Source organism: Nerophis ophidion, linkage group LG18 (assembly GCF_033978795.1).
Source record: "Nerophis ophidion isolate RoL-2023_Sa linkage group LG18, RoL_Noph_v1.0, whole genome shotgun sequence".
Lineage (NCBI taxonomy): Eukaryota > Metazoa > Chordata > Actinopteri > Syngnathiformes > Syngnathidae > Nerophis > Nerophis ophidion.
Genome location: NC_084628.1, coordinates 23,127,653 through 23,147,832, shown reverse-complemented (window position 1 = coordinate 23,147,832; position 20,180 = coordinate 23,127,653). Strand labels below are relative to the sequence as shown.

Below are 20,180 nucleotides of genomic sequence, written 5' to 3'. Positions count from 1 at the left end.
TGTGTGCGTGTGTGTGGTCTCAGTGAGTGGGTCATTGTGTGCCAACGCAAGCTAACTTTAGACGCCACACGGCCGTCACCTGCTGTTTCCACTGTAGCGACATGCACACACACACTATAATACATACAGTATGTGCGTTCACAAGTTCATTAGCAGGAACAAACACAACCGTTAAGGATGTCACACAAGTTGGAATTCCGACGCAACAAGTGGCGTTAAAAGAGGAAGAACATGAACAGGAAGTTACATCACAATACGCTAACACCCTTGTGAGAAAAATATCATTGTATACTATTACACAGCTTTGCGAATTTGCTAAAAAGTTTTGTTACGATGATTATTTTTTCAATAACAAGGAATCATCAGCTTTTACAAACGTGTTATTATTGTTTTTCTTTGTATTTGTGACACATTGTAATTGATCTAATTATATTTTATTTCATCAACATTTGTTAGTTGTTAATCTATTTTACAACCAGAGGCATTCACATCTCAGTGAGCCAGTTGGTAAAGTAGGCCTTCTGGTGTCGGCTTGAGTCAGACGAAAACGAGACAAGGAAACATTTGTGTGTCCTTTACAGCAATGTTTCTTTACCATAGGGCCAGGGCCAATTGTTAGGCCGTCAGCGACCCCTAAAGGGCTGCCAAAAAATGTCTGTTCCTCAACTGTGGTCTGTATTGGTTGTAATACACTTGTCTACCTGTTGTTAAACAAACAGACATATCTGAAACTAAAGTAGAGAAGTTTCTTAAGCGCGAAAATTATGACTAAAGTGGTGAAGCAGTATTTTTATTTGCATGTACATTTTATTAACAGTTCATTTAAGAAATGAACTGTTCATTATATAATTTATTTTCAATGTTGTTGGAATGCATTTATTTTAACACTGTAATTATATGTACATTTATTTTTCATCAGTTTTAATGAGTCCCTTATTTTGTAGTATTTTTGGTTGGTATTTATTATTGTAATCATATTTTCACATCATTTGACAAGGTTGCAAACTGCAAGTAGAAAATATATAATTATTGAATACCACTAAAATTGAGACTATAATTACTGATTAAGTGTTAATATTTAAGTGAGCCCCGGGCCTTTTTGTAGTGGAAAAGTTGGCCCCCAAGGTCAAAAAGGTTAAGAACAACTGGTTCACAGGCCTGCAAATAATCTTTCTGTGTCATTTACAGGACCACACATATTTTGTCTCCAGGCCTCATGTCCGGGTCCTGTTACATGTTCCATCTGCAGGAATTTGTGACTGTGGCGCAACCCTGTTATTTCACTGGTGTGCTTTTAATTTGAAGGCCTGAGATTACTGGCTGCACGATGCGTTTCGTCGAATGTTGCAAGTGCCTGGGGTTGGTAGTGTAATGGTTAAACACGGTAGCTGCGATTGGTGAAAATTACAACGATTGGCGAATATGTGCGGGGGACTTGTAGAGTTTCAAGGTTCAAGGTTTTTTATTGGTACCCGGAGGTAAAACAGTTGTGCAGAGGGTAATTTAGCATCAAGACAGAATGAGACAACAAATACAAAAACATAAAGACAATGTGTGAAAACCAAATACAATCAGTACAGACACACTATGGGACAGTAAAACATGTCTCTTATCGAACCAATAAAAGTATTGCGATAAGGTTTTCTGATACAGTAAATACAATAAAATCCCCATTTGCTAGCTTTGTTTAACCTGCGACCTTTGTGGGTCTTTTCATTGCCTTTGAAGATGACATCATAAAACAGAATGTTAATTTTAATGGTTAGCGAGATGAAATATGGCCACAGCAGTTATAAATAATAAATGGGTTGTACTTGTATAGCGCTTTTCTACCTTCAAGGTACTCAATGCGCTTTGACACTACTTCCACATTTACCCATTCACACACATTCACACACTGATGGAGGGAGCTGCCATGCAAGGCGCTAACCCATCAGGAGCAAGGGTGAAGTGTCTTGCTGAGGACACAACGGACGTGACAAGGTTGGTACTAGGTGGGGATTGAACCAGGGACCCTCGGGTTGCGCACGGCCACTCTTCCGCTGCACCATATAGAAGAATTAATCTTAAAATTTGCATTGTCTATTTTTTGCCAAATTATTCTTAGCATGAGCTATTGAGTGAGTATACATTGGAGTTCCTTGGGACCCTTTTGTCCCCCATTGATTCCCTTTTATAATGGCCATTTTTGATCACTGTAAACCTGTTATTTTATGCGTTTTCAAGAAAAGAAAAATGAAACCAGGCATCTCCCTTGGAAATATATGCAAATGCTATTAGAGGTATAATTTCACTCCTTGACCACTACATACTGCCAGGTTACCATTTTACATATTCATAATAGACACATGGTTGCTTTGCATCTGCCAATAAATTGCGATTAAAACGATGCCGGTGAGTTGGTAGTGACATAAGAGTTGGTTGCCACCCCCACGACCCCGAGAGGGACAAGCGGTAGAAAATGGATGGATGTTGTTACAAAAATATTGTGTGTGCGTGCATGAATATTGCATACTTTATGTCTTTTTGCAATGAGAGAAAACTGGATTTTCTTAGACAAAAAGGGTAGAATAATAATAATAATAATGGATTAGATTTATAACGCGCTTTTCTATTATTAAATACTCAAAGCGCTCACAGAGAAGTGGGAACCCATCATTCATTCACAACTGGTGGTGGTAAGCTACATCTGTAGCCACAGCTGCCCTGGAGTAGACTGACGGAAGCATGGCTGCCAGTTTGCGCCTACGGCCCCTCCGACCACCACCTATCATTCATTCATCATTCATTCACCAGTGTGAGCGGCACCGGGGGCAAGGGTGAAGTGTCCTGCCCAAGGACACAACGGCAGCGATTTGGATGTCAGGAGGCGGGGAGCGAACCTGCAACCCTAAGGTTTTTGGCACGGCCGCTCTACCCACTACGTCATGCCGTAGGCATAAATCATAAAAAAACATTATATCGACAAATAAAAAGGAGAGTCCAAACTACGGCCCGCCATGACCACCAATCAACAAAGCATCGCAAAGTGCTTTGAAATTAATTTAAAATACCAAGCAGTCTCTGAATGCTAAAACATTTCTACCATTTTGGAGACAGCATGAGTAAACCACAGCAATGACCGTTGAAAGTACTTTGAAACATTAGTACAACATTTACTTATGACACAATCCAAACAACCTTCCCTAATTATGGTTCAGAAAAAAAATAGATTCAACTGACATGAAGGTCAACACACATTGTCACATAACACAAGCCGCTCACTGGACATTGTGGATATTATGAAAAACGTCCAAACACCATAAAAATTACACCCACCTAAATCCTTTTAGAGTACAAGATGGGAACAATGTAAAACACTCCCCACACTTATCCATGTTTGGCGCATTTTAGCTGCTTCATAATTCTGATTTATTACACAACTTTAAGAAGGTCAAGGTATACAGTGGTGTTCAAAAGTTTACATTCACTTGTAAAGAACATAATGTCATGACTGTCTTGAGTTTCCAATAATTTGTACAACTCTTGTTTTTTTGTGATAGAGTGATTGGAGAACATACTTGTTTGTCACAAAAAACATTCATGAAGTTTGGTTCTTTTATGAATTTATTATGGGTCTACTGAAAATGTGACCACATATGCTGGGTCAAAAGTATACATATAGCAATGTTAATATTTGGTTACATGTCCCTTGGCAAATTTCACTGCAATAAGGCGCTTTTGGTAGCCATCCACAAGCTTCTGGCAAGCTTCCGGTTGAATTTTTGACCACTCCTCTTGACAAAATTGGTGCAGTTCAGCTAAATTTGTTGGTTTTCTGACATGGACTTGTTTCTTCAGCATTGTCCACACGTTTAAGTCAGGACTTTGGGAAGGCCATTCTAAAACCTTAATTCTAGCCTGATTTAGCTATTCCTTTACCACTTTTGACATGTTTTTGGGCTCATTGTCCTGTTGGAACACCTAACTGCCCCCAAGACCCAACCTCCGGGCTGAAAATTTTAGGTTGTCTTGAAGAATGGATGCAACGGATTCTGGGTATTTGTTGCGTTTATGTTGTGTTACTGGGAGGATGTTCTCCCGAAATGTGTTTGTCATTCTTGTTTGGTGTGGCTTCACAGTGTGGCGCATATTAGTAAGAGTGTTAAAATTGTTTATATCACAACCATTAGTGTACTCTGTGTCACCCAGTATGCCTTGCAGTCATGTGCATGTGTCTGCGGAAGCCACACACAACATGTGGCTGGACTGACAAGCAGACCGTACATGCTGTAGAATGCGACAAAGCTAATGGCTTCATGGCACGCCCTAATACGTTTTAACTGGGTGACTGCCGACAGTCATTCTGGAGAATGTTTGCGTCTCCTATTGTCTTCTTCGCTTTGTGACACGGGTCCTAAATGGCTCTTCGAATGGTAAAGGATACCGATCCCAGAACCATGTATATCAAATATTTCCGAATGGTTCAACCGCCACCCACCCGAGTCTAATTAAAATATATTTTTTCCCCATGTCACCCCCCGATCCGCGGTTTATCCGTGGACTCCGCGGATGAGACCGCAAACCGCGCATTTCTAATATATATATATAAATATTCATATAGTAACTTTACATGCAGTCGGCTTTTCACCCCATGCCAAATTCTTTTTAGCCCAATGCGGCCCCAAGTCAAAAAGTTTGGACACCTCAGATCGAGGGATTTAAGCGTCCATTTTTTAAGACTTTCATGGCTGAAACCCTTTCGGGTCCCCGGGGCCTATAACATTTACCACATTTAGAAGATCCCTAAGGGTCAGAAGTGTTATGGCAGCAGGTACAAAAGGATTGGACAAAGTTGCATAATTGGCGGGGTTTACCGGAATTTGTGGGAATTGTTGCCATCGCAGCATGGCAACATGGTTCACATATTGACCATGGAACAGACTATTTCTACTTCCATGAGTTCCTTATTGCACGGTGCAAGGTTGACTGGAACAGACTATGTTCCACGTTCGGGGTCCTACTGCGAAGTGAAGATGACGTCCAAGTGTCATTAATTCGGTGCACGCACGGAACATTGAAATGCCACTGAGGTCGTTGTGAAGCCGTTTGAAACCGCTAGGAAACCACAACCCCACTTATATCGTCTGTAAGAGACTTTAGCATAAGTGTGTGTGTGTGTGTGTGTGTGTGTGTGTGTGTGTGTGTTGTATTTTCAAGCGATACTGGAATCAACTGCAAGGAACAAAAGCGTGTGTGAGATCATGGTCACGTCTGACCTTTCCCAGCATCAATCTTTGGAGATGTTCCTAAAAAATAACACGCACACGCACGCACGCACACACACATGCACACACCCACACACACACACACACACACACACACACCCACCAACACAGACACACATCTTACCTAACTAGTCTTCCTGTGTTTATATAATCCATGCTAGTTTACAAAAATAGCATTTAGTAGTGAAGAATTTAGCTCATTATCGTTTCATTTGGTTTGTTTTAAACAAAAAGGTGTTACCCTGTGCTGCCTCTTAGAGGCCGCGACGCTAACTACAGCTGGACATATAATAAAGGTCAAGATTCCAATAAAGACATCTTTTAAAAACATAAAACATAACTATTATCCACCAGTAAAAATAATTGCACACAGAAATGTCATGTCATTTTTATGTTGTCATTTCTTAGCAGAAATTGGACATTTCTGCTAGGGACGTCTTTATGTGCGCGTACGTGCATGTGTGTGTAAGTGGACCTTACCTTGCTACTCTTTCGCCGCCACGCACACTCACTAGGTCCCCTTTATGCTGCAAAAGTCAAAAGAAGACGAAGAAGATGAGGAATCCATCGCGCCTGTGACGTCATGTCTGCGTGTCCGCCGTGTACAACAACACATAGACAGCGAGAGAAAGAGAGTCCACTTCCACGCTCCTCGAGATGGAATCTGACAATGTGGAAGAGCAGCGAGACCCAGTCTGCTGCTGGACGGGGGAGGGTGGAGGCGGGGGAGGGATGGATGAGGAGGTCCAGAAGGAAGAGAGAGAGGAGAACAAAGTCATGAGGAGGAAAAGTCTGGAATGTTTCTCATCTTTTCTTGCTGACATCTTCACCGTAGATGGCCTTTGTCTTTCAGCTGACTCAACACACACACACACACACACACACACACACACACACAGCTAAACAGAACCCAGCTGGCCCGACCCAACATCTGATTGAGTCCAACATCTGCTAAACATTCTAGTGTCTCCTAAAGACTGACACAGTGTGTGTGTGTGTGTGTGTGTGTGTGTGTGTGTGTGTGTGTGTGTGTGACCAGACAACAACAACTTGATGGAATTCTCTCTCATCCCGTCAGTTCTTTAAGTACACACTCCTATTCTCCAGAAACAGCACCTGTGTCAAACTCAAGGGCCGGGGGCCAGATTTGGCCCGCCACATCATTTATAGTGGCCCGTCACGTCATTTAACGTGGTCTCCTATGTCATTAATGTGGCCTGTCGCGTAAACATTGTGGTCTGTCATGTCATTTGATGAGGTCCGCAACATAATTTAAAGTGGTCTGCCAGATCAAGAATGTGGTCTTTCACCTCATTAAGGTGGTCCGCCATATCATTCAATGTGCTCTGTCATGTCATTTATTGTACGCCGCCACATCATTAAGTGTGGTCTGCCACATCATTTAAAGTAGTCCATGACCTCATTTAATTATGATCCGCCACATCATTTAACATGGTCTGTCATGTGATTAAGATGGTCCGCTATGTAATTTAATGTGGCCTGTCACTTTATTTTGTGGTCCGTCACATCATTTATGTGGTCAGTCAACTCATTTAATTGTGGTCTGTCATGTCGTTTATTGTACGCCGCCACATCATTTAAAGTAGTCCATCACCTCATTTAATTGTGGTCCGTCACATCATTTAAAGTGGACTGTCACTTTATTATGTGGTCCGTCACATCATTTATGTGGTCAGTCACCTGATTTAATTGTGGTATGTAATGTAATTTATTATGGTCCGCCACGTCAATTAAAGTAGCCTGTCACTTTATTATGTGGTCCGTTACATCATTTATGTGGTCAGTTCACCTCATTTAATTGTGGTCTGTTATGTCATTTAATGTGGTCCGCCACATCATTTAAAGTGAACTGACACTTTATTATGTGGTCCGTCATGTCATTCAACGTGGTCAGTTACCTCATTTAATTGTGGTCTCTTTTGTCATTTACTGTGGCATGTCATTTTATAATGTGGTCCGTCACATAATTTATGTAGTCAGTCACCTCATTTAATTGTGGTCTGTCATGTCATTTACTGTGGTTCGCCACATCATTTAAATAGTCCTGTCACTTTATTATGTGGTCCGTCACTTCATTCATGTGGTCAATCACCTCATTTAATTGCGGTCTGTCATGTCACTTAATGTGGTCCATCACATCATTTAATTTGTCCTGTCACTTTATTATGTGGTCCGTCACATCATTTATGTGTTTAGTCACCTCAGTTAATAGTGGTCTGTCATGTCATTTACTGTGGTCCGCCACCTCATTTAAGGTGGCCTCTGATGTCATTTACTGTGGTCTGCCACTTCATTTAATGTGGCCTATCACTTTATAATGTGGTCGGTTACATAATTTATGTGGTCAGTCACCTCATTTAATTGTGGTCTGTCATGTCATTTACTGTGGTCCGCCACATCATTTAGGTGGCCTATCACTTTATAATGTGGTCCGTTACATAATTTATGTGGTCAATCACCTCATTTAATTGTGGTCTGTCATGTCATTTACTGTGGTCCGCCACATCATTTAAATTGGCCTGTCACTTTATTATGTGGTCCGTCACATCATTTATGTGGTCAGTCAGCTCATTTAATTGTGGTCTGTCATGTCAATTAAGGTGGTCCGTCACTTCTTTTAAATATGGCCTGTTAACTTATTATGTGGTCCGTCATGTCATTCGATGTGGTCTGTCACCTCATTTAATGTGGTCTATCACGTAATTTAAAGTGACCTACTATGTCATTTAAAACGGCCTGTCACTTCAATAAAGTGGCCCACAATAGGCCACCCCCTACATCAAGACACATATACACATCAGCAGATATGCTTCCATCCAATAAACATTCAACTTTATACATTAACATTTAACAATACATTGTCATAACATACACAATGTATGTATTTACAGTCATGTGATTATTAACAAAATATGTCTTATGTTTTTTTAATACTTACATCAAACTGTTTTGAACAAATAAATGAGGTGCGTTCAAGTAATACATTAAAACATGTTGCTGTATGGCATTCTGACAATAAAAGCATTTGTATCAAAATATTTATGTCCTTTTTAAATGTACTTCTAAAACTATATTTTAATATAATATATATTTTAATAATATTTAATAATAAAAAAATAATGATAAAATATCATAATGTGATATTTATAATATTTTTATATTATTCTAAATAATACACCCAAGTTTCTGCAAAATAGTGTATAATCTGATCATTTACTTGACAAGACTAGTATTTGCATAAAAGATAGTGTGCTGTCACAGACAACGCAGGCGGTCGTCATGGAAACCGCAGGTGGGGCTGCACCTTGTAAAAGAAGGAAGAGTCACCACGATGACGTCATGACACCAGAGCTGAATCAGCCACTTTTGCTTGCACTTTTGCTTGAATCCAACTGTAAAACAAGAACACAATATGAATTTTTTTTTAAAAAGCACAAGCATGCATTTGAGGGATTACATATTTTTTATACACACTCATATACATTTCTATGTACAGTAGACGGCATGCATGAGGAGAAAACACACTCACTGCATACCAACACAGTATTGGATGACATTTACATCACTTAGCTACAATTTAAGAGCGCGATGGGCCTCAAACACACACACACACACACACACATTTGTGTAGACGAACACAAAAGGCTTAAAAAGAGACATTCCTGTACACATCTGCGCATCTTTCTGAACCATTGAGACAGTTAGAGTGTACAAACACACACACACACACACACACACACACACACACACACACACACGGAATGAATACACGAACAGGAGCGGACGCTGTGAAAAGTAGACCAACACACACAAAGAGTGTAAACAGGCTTTTTTCTAGTGTGTTATTCCAAAGCCAGACATTCCAACTCTGTGTGTTGTCTTTTTAGCAGAGTTCAAAGGTCAGGGCACGAACAAAGGGCCATCATGGCACCTTAAGCCCTAGGACGGCCAGGAGGTTCTGGCCGGTTTTGGCCGGTTCTGACGGACGGTGAAGCCCAAACTGGTGCTGATGTTGCATCATTAGCATGTTATTCCAACCTGCTGATATTCCAGCTGAGACGCTCCACCACATTTCCACTGCTAACGACGTAGCGGTGGCTATCTTGGCTGCATCCACCTCCATTATAATTCATGTCGTTTTAAAGCAGCGATCTGGCCAAAGTGCGGCTTGGGGGCTCTTTTTAAACACATTCTAAAAAACAGTTTTAAAAAAAAACAAAGAAGTGGAATAAAAGAGCAAACAGGTGAGATGTAACAAGAAAAAGTTGCAATTTTGACTCAAATAACATGCAGGCTGTTTTTTTTTCTTTAACGCTGTCATTGCTCAAAAAATAATATCCATCCATCCTTTTTTCTACCGCTTGTCCCTTTTGGGGTCGCGGGGAGTGCTGGAGCATAATGAATCAAAATCAATGTTGTGATGAATTGTTGAACTTTTCAAGGCTACAACTACTTCACATCAAATATTCCACTTTGCAATATTTTGGGGGGAAAAATATCACATATTTTGAGTGATTGCCAATAAAATAAACAAGTTATCTTTGACAACAACAGAAAAAAAAACATGGAAAATAATGAAAACCAGGGGTGTCCAAACTTTTTCTTTTGGGGGCTGCAATGCGTTAAAAAAGAAATTGATCGAGGGGCCGAAAGCCGACTGCATATAAAGTAACACATATATATATATGGTAAATGGTAAATGGGTTGTACTTGTACAGCGCTTTTCTAACTTCAAGGTACTCAAAGCACTTTGACACTACTTCCACATTCACCCATTCAAACACTGATGTAGGGAGCTGCCATGCACGGCTTGCTCAGGACACAACGGACGTGACGAGGTTGGTACTAGGTGGGGTATTTTTTTTTTTTTTTTCTTTGTCATGAAAAAGGGACGTTTTTGTCATGAAAAAGGGAGGGTTTTGGGGTTGGTGCACTAATTGTAAGTGTATCTTGTGTTTTTTATGTTGATTTAATAAAATAAAAAAATAAAAATAAAATAAAACAATTTTTTTTTTTAAATAATAAAAAAAAAAAAAAATTATTAAAAATTATTCTGCAGCCCGGTACCAATCGAGCAGCGACCCAGTGGTTGGGGACCACTGATATAGAGAATGCTGTGCATTGCGTACTGTATTGGTCAATGACTTCAGTCACTTTCTGCCACTGGCGGTTTGTTTAATGATATAAATACACCTGCTTATTGGACTTGCAGGTCGCACTTGGCTCAAAGGCCGTAGTTTGGACACCCCTGCCCTAGGGCTGGGCGATATATCGATATGCTTGATATATCGCGGGTTTGTCTCTGTGCGATATAGAAAATGACTATATCATGATATTCGAGTATACGTTTTCACTGCAGGTTTTTATCACTATCACACTGTCTCTCCTTCTCACAGACAAGCGCACCTTCTTACATACATCACATACTGTCGCGTCACACGCCCTCGCATGAGAGGTAGCAGCGTAACATTAGCTGAGATGCTAGCGGAGTGGTGCGAGTGGTAATATGAGAGAGAGAAGGTGCCAATAAGGTAACAACTGAAGGAATAATTAATTCCTAAGACAATCAGCACAGGATCCATCGTCTGGTGGGGGTTTGGCTTCAAGCAGGAAGATGTCGAACATGTATGCGGCAAAAGCGTTGCTACAAAAAGTAGCATTACTGCTAATTCTTAGCATCATTTGAAAAGTCCCCCGCTAGAGAATGAAGAGTGCTTGAAACCATATATCAACATCTCCGTTCGGTGCCATACCCACAAAATGCCGAAGCAACAATTTCCAGATCCTATGAAAAAAAATAGTCAACTACAGAATTCCGTAGTAACCTACCACATTGCAAAGGACATACACTATTTGATTTCCTGTTACGCAACTCATCTTTAATTGACAGTTATTGAAACATCTTGTGTGACATCATGCACAAAAGTGCACTTTATTTGTTTTAAACTATTGTAGTGGCGTTCTGTACAAAAAGTACACTTTCATTTAGTGTTGTTTGGATATGTCATCTTAGTGCATACTTGCCAACCCTCCCGGATTTTCCGGAAGACTCCCGAAATTCAGCGCCTCTCCCGAAAACCCCCCGAAACAAATTTTCTCCTGAAAAACTCCCGAAATTCAGGCGGAGCTCCATGCAGACCTGAGTGAGGACAGCCTGTTTTCACGTCCGCTTTCCCACAATATAAACAGCGTGTCTGCCCAATGACGTTATAACTGTAGAATGATCGCGGGCGAGTTCTTAGTTCCCCGCTCCACTCCCGACCCCACTCCCATCCTCCTGAAATTGAACGTCTCAAGGTTGGCAAGTATGTCTTAGTGACATCATGCACAAAAGTACACTAATAGCTTGTTTTAAAATGTCTCTGACAATCGTGCATGTTCTGTTTTGAAATGACATGAATGTTTGTGCCACTGCTTAATAACTGTTTAATAAATCCAGTTTTGGTAAATTGACTTAGTTGTGGTTTTCCTCTCTGCATGAAAGTTTAAAAGTAACATATATTATTAATGCAGTATGAACAAGAAAGTTTTAATGAAGACATATATAATCATCATACTGCTGTGATTATATGTATCAAGTGTTCATTCAAGGCTAAGGCAAAATATCGAGATATATGTCGTGTATCGTGACATGGCTTAAAAAATATTGAGATATTAATAAAAGGCCATATCGCCCAGCCCTACCCTACCCTAATTGTTAAAAAAAATATGTATATTGTATTGGTTTTGAAAATGAAAAAATATCAAAATGGCCCAAGCGGGCTTGCATTTTTCAGTGTGCGGGCCTCAGTGGAAAAAGTGTGGACACCCCTTATTTAAAGCAGGAAGTGGTCACACGTCACATGTTCGACACTTACTAGGGAGTGATGGCGACGAGGTGATGACGGCATTTTCACACTTGCTCACTTCTGTTCGCTGGAACCCAGAAGTGGTTGACAGACGGCGAGTCTGGACCACAGCAGGCGAGGTGTTCTCAGTGGTTCTTCACTGGAAATATGTACATCAGCTATAGTCACATGATGTGATGATCACATGACTAATAGATGCTTAGTTGTAATCCCACCTATAGAGTGTGCGTGGATGTGTGTGTGTGTGTGTGTGTGCTGACATTCCTTCCAGACATGTCAGCACAACATCTGCTTCCTGGCAATGCTCTTATAACATTGGCATGCTTAAAGTTTGTGTGTGTGTGTGTGTGTGTGTGTGTGTGTGTGTGTGTGTGTGTGTGTGTGTGTGTGTGTGTGTGTGTGTGTGTGTGTGTGTGTGTACTATACATTAGTAGCTGGGGTTGAGTCATTGCCATGTAATATCGTGAAGTCGGGGGGAAAAATCTCAGTTTTTATGTGTGAGGTCGAAGTGAAAGCAAGTCGTTAGTTTTGTTGTCGGTACAATTTTATTATGATTTATTATTTGTCCTTAGCAATTTTTTTATTACAACTTATTATGTGTCAGCGGTATTAGACACGGAGTGAAAGAAATTGATCATTCAACCTTCTCTAAACACACACACACACACACACACACACAGTACTTTGTTGTCATGGATATGCCAATGACAGTGCCAGGTGAGTTGAGAGCTGATTGGCTGAGACGCAGACAAGCAATATATGCAGTTTTGTAATCTTGTGCGTGACTGTGTGTCTGTGAGTATGCGTGTGTGTGCGCTCATGTGATGATGTCATTTGAGCAGTGTTGTGCAATGACCTTTAGAGTTGTATCTTTTAAATTTATTTTATTTTACTTAAATTCATATGCTGTAATCTAGCAGTATACAAACTTGTTCCATTGAGGACCACACACTGAGCATACAGGGGCCATTTTGATCATTTACATTTAACAAACCAATAGAAAATATAGATTTTGTCCCTTCAAGTTTGGTCCCAGGGACCCAGAAGGGTTTCAGTAATAAAAATGTTAAAAATAAATCATACAGTACATTGATATTTTAATTTATTTTTATTCAACCTTTGAACTTCTGGATCAACTTCAGGTCTATCTGTCATTAGAAATGTTTATCTCGTATGCCCCTTTTGTGAAAACGACGTTTTTTATGGCAAAAAGGCAAAATGTTTCCCCCTCAAAAAAATTCTAGGTGGAATATTTGATGTGAAGTAACTTGAGCCTTAAATAGATCAATAGGTAGGTTGCATATGACGTTACATCCCTTTTTCTTCTTTGAGACTTAATTGACGCGATGGTCAAGCAGCTTGAGCACAGCATTAAAACAAGTGAGAGTGAGTGAAGCGTTTGAGCACAAAATTGCGTATTATTGTTCTGTTTTTGGGTGGACCAGTCGTTTAAATAGAGAGATAGGAAAGAGCTTTCATTGAGTCCCGAAAGAAGTGGTTCACAAAGGTAATAAAGTCAGGGGAAAAAAAACAATGTGCGTCGAAGGAAAGGACTCCCAAAAATATCACTTTCATTAACTTGTGGAATACAATCAGACCATGCTCGTGTCTGCAGCGATCACTTTGTAAAATGTTTGTTTGAACATATGATTTGTTTGAGAAACTTTCTGAGACGCAAAAGGGTTTATTGTTTACTAAATTGAATGTAGCTTAGATAGGATCCAGCACCCCCCGTGACCCCGAACGGGACAAGCAGTAGAAAATGGATGGATGGATGGATGGATGGATGGATGGATAAATTAGTAGTGTTTGAGAGCAAAACCGCGATGAGGTGGCGACTTGTCCAGGGTGTAACCCGCCTTCCGCCCGATTGTAGCTGAGATAGGCACCAGCGCCCCCCGCGACCCCAAAGGGAATAAGCGGTAGAAACTGGATGGATGGATGAGAGAAAAACTAAATGTAAGCAAAGGACAATAAATCACATTGGTTTGTGTTCTGTTGTGGTTGTCGATTTCCATAACAGAAACTAAAATCTAATTTTGTTGTTGCGCAGGAAAGCCAAGTGCTTTATTCGACAAGAATGACCACATTATAGTGTATTTGGTGATATTTGTGTGAGACTTGGATGGCATAGAGATGCCAGATTTGTTCCTCCAGGGATGCGTCGGGCAAGAACAGAGTGTAAGGTAAGAAATTAAGATTTATTAAACTCGACACACTGGTGCTAAGCAGAAAAGGCAAACAAATGGCGCTAGCATGGGAGCTAGGGAAACAAACAGAAACACTATACTTGGCACAAAGGCACAAAAAGGCAAAACAAACGCTACTAGCATTAGAGCTAGGGATAAATAAAGGGTAGCACAAAAGTTAGCGAGTACATACAAAGAAATAGCAGTCGTCACTTGTTGCGTGTAAGCAAATTAGGATCCGAGACCGAAAGAACAAAAGGGGCAGGCTTAAATAAGGCAGTAATCAATAGTAACAGGTGTGCGTAAACCGAGAGTAGCAGGTGGAAACAATATGCAACCATGGTGACAAAGCAAAACAAGAAATAAGGAGGTCAAACTACAAAATGTGATATAAAAAAGAACAAAGCAACAATATGGTATTATCCGGACATCGGATCATAACAATTTGCTAGCATCAAAAAAACATCCTTGACAGTATTATTAACTAGATGACTAAATCTCTGGTACGCTAAACAGCATATTCTGAATCTTGATATCGCTAGCAAACATTGCTGAACAACAGAGAAATAATGAGACAAAATATGAACTTCACACCATAAAACAACAGCAAACATGAATTGTAGATGAGACTGATATTTGTAGCAGGAAATCAACTGAAAACACTATTCTCATTAGCAGCACGGCACTCGTTATGTCAATTAAATACCTTACTTTGTGATACACGAATAAATCCAACTTTGTTTTTCACCGATTAATGCGTAATTTGTGGACCTTTCAGATGTAAATAAATGCTGTGCCTGCAATCGTTTGTTCTCTAAATACCGTGAGTCTCAAATGAAGTGAGGTAGTAGCAAGCATGCCCTCTTGGTGTTGATAAATGTTTTAAATCTTTACAAAAAATTATTTCTAAAGAGTGTAGAAAATCCGCTCCATTTAAATATAATTTGCATGATGGCTTATATATTTGCCTCCAAACCCTTCGAAATACGCCTAAATCTGCACTAAATTAAAATGAATAAGCAACAGCCTAAAGGGGCTCCAAACCATCGCCTGAAACTTCGAAGTTCCCGGATGTGCCTCTAGGTCACATGACTGCAACCTAACTATAATTGGTAACATACTTTTAATTAATATATTTTGGAGCAATTACAGTTTAAAAAAAGAAAAGTCCCACTAAAGTTCTTGAGGATTCAAAAGTGCTCCACTCAAAAAAGTGTGAGGAAAAAAAAATCATACTTTTTTTTTTTTTAAACATTACTAAAGCTTACGTCCTCCTCTCTGAGCTGCTACCTTACCGTGGTAGAGGAGTTTGCGTGTCCCAATGATCCTAGGAGCTATGTTGTCTGGGGGTTTTCATGCCCCCTGGTAGGGTCTCCCAAGACAAACAGGTCCTAGGTGAGTGATCAGACAAAGAGCAGCTCAAAGACTTCTATGGAATTACAACGAAATGAACCCAGATTTCCCTCGCCCGGACGTGGGTCACCGGGGCCCCGCTCTGGAGCCAGGCCCGGAGTTGGGGCACGATGGCGAGCGCCTGGTGGTCGGGCCTGTTCCCATGGGGCCCGGCCGGGCACAGCCCGAAGAGGCAACGTGGGTCATCCCTCCAATGGGCTCACCACTCATAGGAGGGGCCATAGAGGTCGGGTGCATTGTGAGCTGGGCGGCAGCCGAAGGCAGGGCACTTGGCGGTCCGATCCTCGGCTACAGAAGCTAGCTCTTGGGACGTGGAACGTCACCTCACTGGGGGGGAAGGAGCCTGAGCTAGTGCGCGAGGTAGAGAAGTTCCGGCTGGATATAGTCGGACTCACCTCGACGCACAGCAAGGGCTCTGGAACCAGTTCTCTCGAGAGGGACTGGACCCTCTTCCACTCTGGCGTTGCCGGCAGTGAGAGGCGACGGGCTGGGGTGGCAATTCTGGTTGCCCCCCGGCTCAAAGCCTGTACGTTTGAGTTCAACCCAGTGGACGAGAGGGTAGCTTCCCTTCGCCTTCGGGTGGGGGGACGGATCCTGACTGTTGTTTGTGCTTACGCACCAAACAGCAGTTCAGAATACCCACCCTTTTTGGGTACACTCGAGGGAGTACTGGAAAGTGCTCCTCCGGGTGATTCCCTTGTCCTACTGGGAGACTTCAACGCTCATGTTGGCAACGACAGTGAAACCTGGAGAGGCGTGATTGGGAAGAATGGTCGCCCGGATCTAAACCCGAGTGGTGTTTTGTTATTGGACTTTTGTGCTCGTCACAGTTTGTCGATAACAAACACCATGTTCAAACATAAGGGTGTCCATATGTGCACTTGGCACCAGGACACCCTAGGCCGCAGTTCCATGATCGACTTTGTAGTTGTGTCATCGGATTTGCGGCCTTATGTTTTGGACACTCGGGTGAAGAGAGGGGCGGAGCTTTCTACCGATCACCACCTGGTGGTGAGTTGGCTGCGATGGTGGGGGAGGATGCCGGACAGACCTGGCAGGCCCAAGCGCATTGTGAGGGTCTGCTGGGAACGTCTGGCAGAGTCTCCTGTCAGAGAGAGTTTCAATTCACACCTCCGGGAGAACTTTGAACATGTCACGAGGGAGGTGCGGGACATTGAGTCCGAGTGGACCATGTTCCGAACCTCTATTGTCGAGGCGGCTGATTGGAGCTGTGGCCGCAAGGTTGTTGGTGCCTGTCGTGGCGGTAATCCCAGAACCCGTTGGTGGACACCAGCAGTGAGGGATGCCGTCAAGCTGAAGAAGGAGTCCTATCGGGTTCTTTTGGCTCATAGGACTCCGGAGGCAGTGGACGGGTACCGACGGGCCAAGCGGTGTGCAGCTTTAGCGGTCGCGGAGGCAAAAACTCGGACATGGGAAGAGTTCGGGGAAGCCATGGAAAACGACTTCCGGACGGCTTCGAAGCGATTCTGGACCACCATACGGCGCCTCAGGAAGGGGAAGCAGTGCACTATCAACACCGTGTATGGTGCGGATGGTGTTCTGCTGACCTCGACTGCGGATGTTGTGGATCGGTGGAGGGAATACTTCGAAGACCTCCTCAATCCCACCAACACGTCTTTCTTTGAGGAAGCGGTGCCTGGGGAATCTGTAGTGGACTCTCCTATTTCTGGGGCTGAGGTCGCTGAGGTAGTTAAAAAGCTCCTCGGCGGCAAGGCCCCGGGGGTGGATGAGATCCGCCCGGAGTTCCTTAAGGCTCTGGATGCTGTGGGGCTGTCTTGGTTGACAAGACTCTGCAGCATCGCGTGGACATCGGGGGCGGTACCTCTGGATTGGCAGACCGGGGTGGTGGTCCCTCTCTTTAAGAAGGGGGACCGGAGGGTGTGTTCCAACTATCGTGGGATCACACTCCTCAGCCTTCCCGGTAAGGTTTATTCAGGTGTACTGGAGAGGAGGCTTCGCCGGATAGTCGAACCTCGGATTCAGGAGGAACAGTGTGGTTTTCGTCCTGGTCGTGGAACTGTGGACCAGCTCTATACTCTCGGCAGGGTTCTTGAGGGTGCATGGGAGTTTGCCCAACCAGTCTACATGTGCTTTGTGGACTTGGAGAAGGCATTCGACCGTGTCCCTCGGGAAGTCCTGTGGGGAGTGCTCAGAGAGTATGGGGTATCGGAATGTCTTATTGTGGCAGTCCGCTCCCTGTATGATCAGTGCCAGAGCTTGGTCCGCATTGCTGGCAGTAAGTCGGACACGTTTCCAGTGAAGGTTGGACTCCGCCAAGGCTGTCCTTTGTCACCGATTCTGTTCATAACTTTTATGGACAGAATTTCTAGGCGCAGTCAAGGCGTTGAGGGGTTCCGGTTTGGTGGCCACGGGATTAGGTCTCTGCTTTTTGCAGATGATGTAGTCCTGATGGCTTCATCTGGCCGGGATCTTCAGCTCTCACTGGATCGGTTCGCAGCCGAGTGTGAAGCGACCGGAATGAGAATCAGCACCTCCAAGTCCGAGTCCATGGTTCTCGCCCGGAAAAGGGTGGAGTGCCATCTCCGGGTTGGGGAGGAGACCCTGCCCCAAGTGGAGGAGTTCAAGTACCTAGGAGTCTTGTTCACGAGTGGGGGAAGAGTGGATCGTGAGATCGACAGGCGGATCGGTGCGGCGTCCTCAGTAATGCGGACGTTGTATCGATCCGTTGTGGTGAAGAAGGAGCTGAGCCGGAAGGCAAAGCTCTCAATTTACCGGTCGATCTACGTTCCCATCCTCACCTATGGTCATGAGCTTTGGGTCATGACCGAAAGGATAAGATCACGGGTACAAGCGGCCGAAATGAGTTTCCTCCGCCGTGTGGCGGGTCTCTCCCTTAGAGATAGGGTGAGAAGCTCTGCCATCCGGGAGGAGCTCAACGTAAAGCCGCTGCTCCTCCACATCGAGAGGAGCCAGATGAGGTGGTTCGGGCATCTGGTCAGGATGCCACCCGAACGCCTCCCTAGGCAGGTGTTTAGGGCACGTCCAGCTGGTAGGAGGCCACGGGGAAGACCCAGGACACGTTGGAAAGACTATGTCTCCCGGCTGGCCTGGGAACGCCTCGGGATCCCCCGGGAAGAGCTAGACGAAGTGGCTGGAGATAGGGAAGTCTGGGCTTCCCTGCTTAGGCTGCTGCCCCCGCGACCCGACCTCGGATAAGCGGAAGATGATGGATGGATGGATAAAGCTTACGTCTTGAGATCAACTTCAGATCTATTGGTCAATTCAAGTTTTTTAGTAGATTTTTTAAATGTTTGTTATATGCCCTTTGATTTTAATATGGCAAACACATAAAATATGCATTATTTTCCCCAAAAATATCCCTAAGTGAAATAAATTTGATGTGAAGTAATTGGAGCCTTAATTAAATCAATAATGACATTGATTTTTATTAATTTTTATTTCTTGAGCAATGACAGTCCTAATGGAAAAAAAACTACCTGAATTGCAGCTTTCAAATGTGAAACTTTTTCTCGGTGCATTTTACCTGTTTGCTATTTCATTGTTCTTTTTTTTTCTTTAGGTTTTTTTTAATAGCATTTCTTAAACGTGCCGCAAAGCCTTTAAAACATTAGCTGCGGGGGGGGAGGAATAGCCTTTGTGCCACATTTTCTACACTTCTACTCTAATCACTTTTAATACGGGTTGCTCATTAAGATAATAACAATAAAAAGAAGAAAGTAATTCATTTTCATAAACACGTTATCAGATACTTATTAGTCTCATTTTTTCACTTTCATAAAATAAAATAAGAACATTAGGAGTCTTTCTTACCTTTTACTATATTTGGATGTGAAGCAGCATTATTGATCCTCTTGTGACAATGCCCTTTGTATAATCACCTACATTTTGTCAGAAAGTCCAGTTTGGAGCAATATTTGATCTTGGATGTATAATATTGGCAGACTTATTCATTCATTTGTTTATTCGAAGCGTTAAAACAACGTTCTTGCATCGAACAGAGAAACAAAACAAAACACAACCGCTAGCTAATAAAGTCTCAATCAGCTTCCTTGCTGAGAAAACAAGGTAGCAACAGGTGGTGTTTGTTAGCTCGCTATCGCCCCCACTTCTCCTGCTGTGGCGAGTCAGAGTACTACAAGAGTCCCTTGATTCTCTTTATAAGTATAATGAATAATGACGTCACACTTACCATAATGCAATGGTGTCCAAAAGCGGCCCGCCAACGTGTTTATTTCATCCTGCGAGAGTCTAGTACGAAATTAAGTTGGCCAGCATCCATCCTAATTTTTAACATACCCTACTCAGTGGCCTAGTGCAGTGGTTCTTAAATGGGGGTACGTGTACCCCTGGGGGTCCTTGAAGGTCCACCAAGGGGTACGTGAGATGTTTTTAAAAATATTCTAAAAAAATATCAACAATTCAAAAATCTTTTATAAATG

At 42.6% G+C, this 20,180-nt stretch overlaps 1 protein-coding gene across 4 annotated transcripts in view; it reads right to left on the bottom strand.

Moving 5' to 3' along the window:
* Window positions 1-19,843, bottom strand: part of plekhg2 (pleckstrin homology domain containing, family G (with RhoGef domain) member 2) — a 115,452-nt gene extending 95,609 nt beyond the window's left edge. Inside the window, exons 1-3 of one of the 4 annotated variants that reach the window (XM_061877724.1) lie at window positions 19,552-19,843; window positions 8,593-8,680; window positions 5,748-5,965 (exon numbers count right to left, since the gene is read on the bottom strand). The gene's annotated coding sequence lies outside the window, so the exon portion shown is untranslated. Of the gene's footprint in view, window positions 1-5,747; window positions 6,131-8,592; window positions 8,681-19,551 lie in introns of those variants that run through there. The other 3 variants (XM_061877723.1, XM_061877722.1, XM_061877725.1) reach the window with 3 other exon arrangements.
* Window positions 19,844-20,180: the final 337 nt, after the last annotated feature.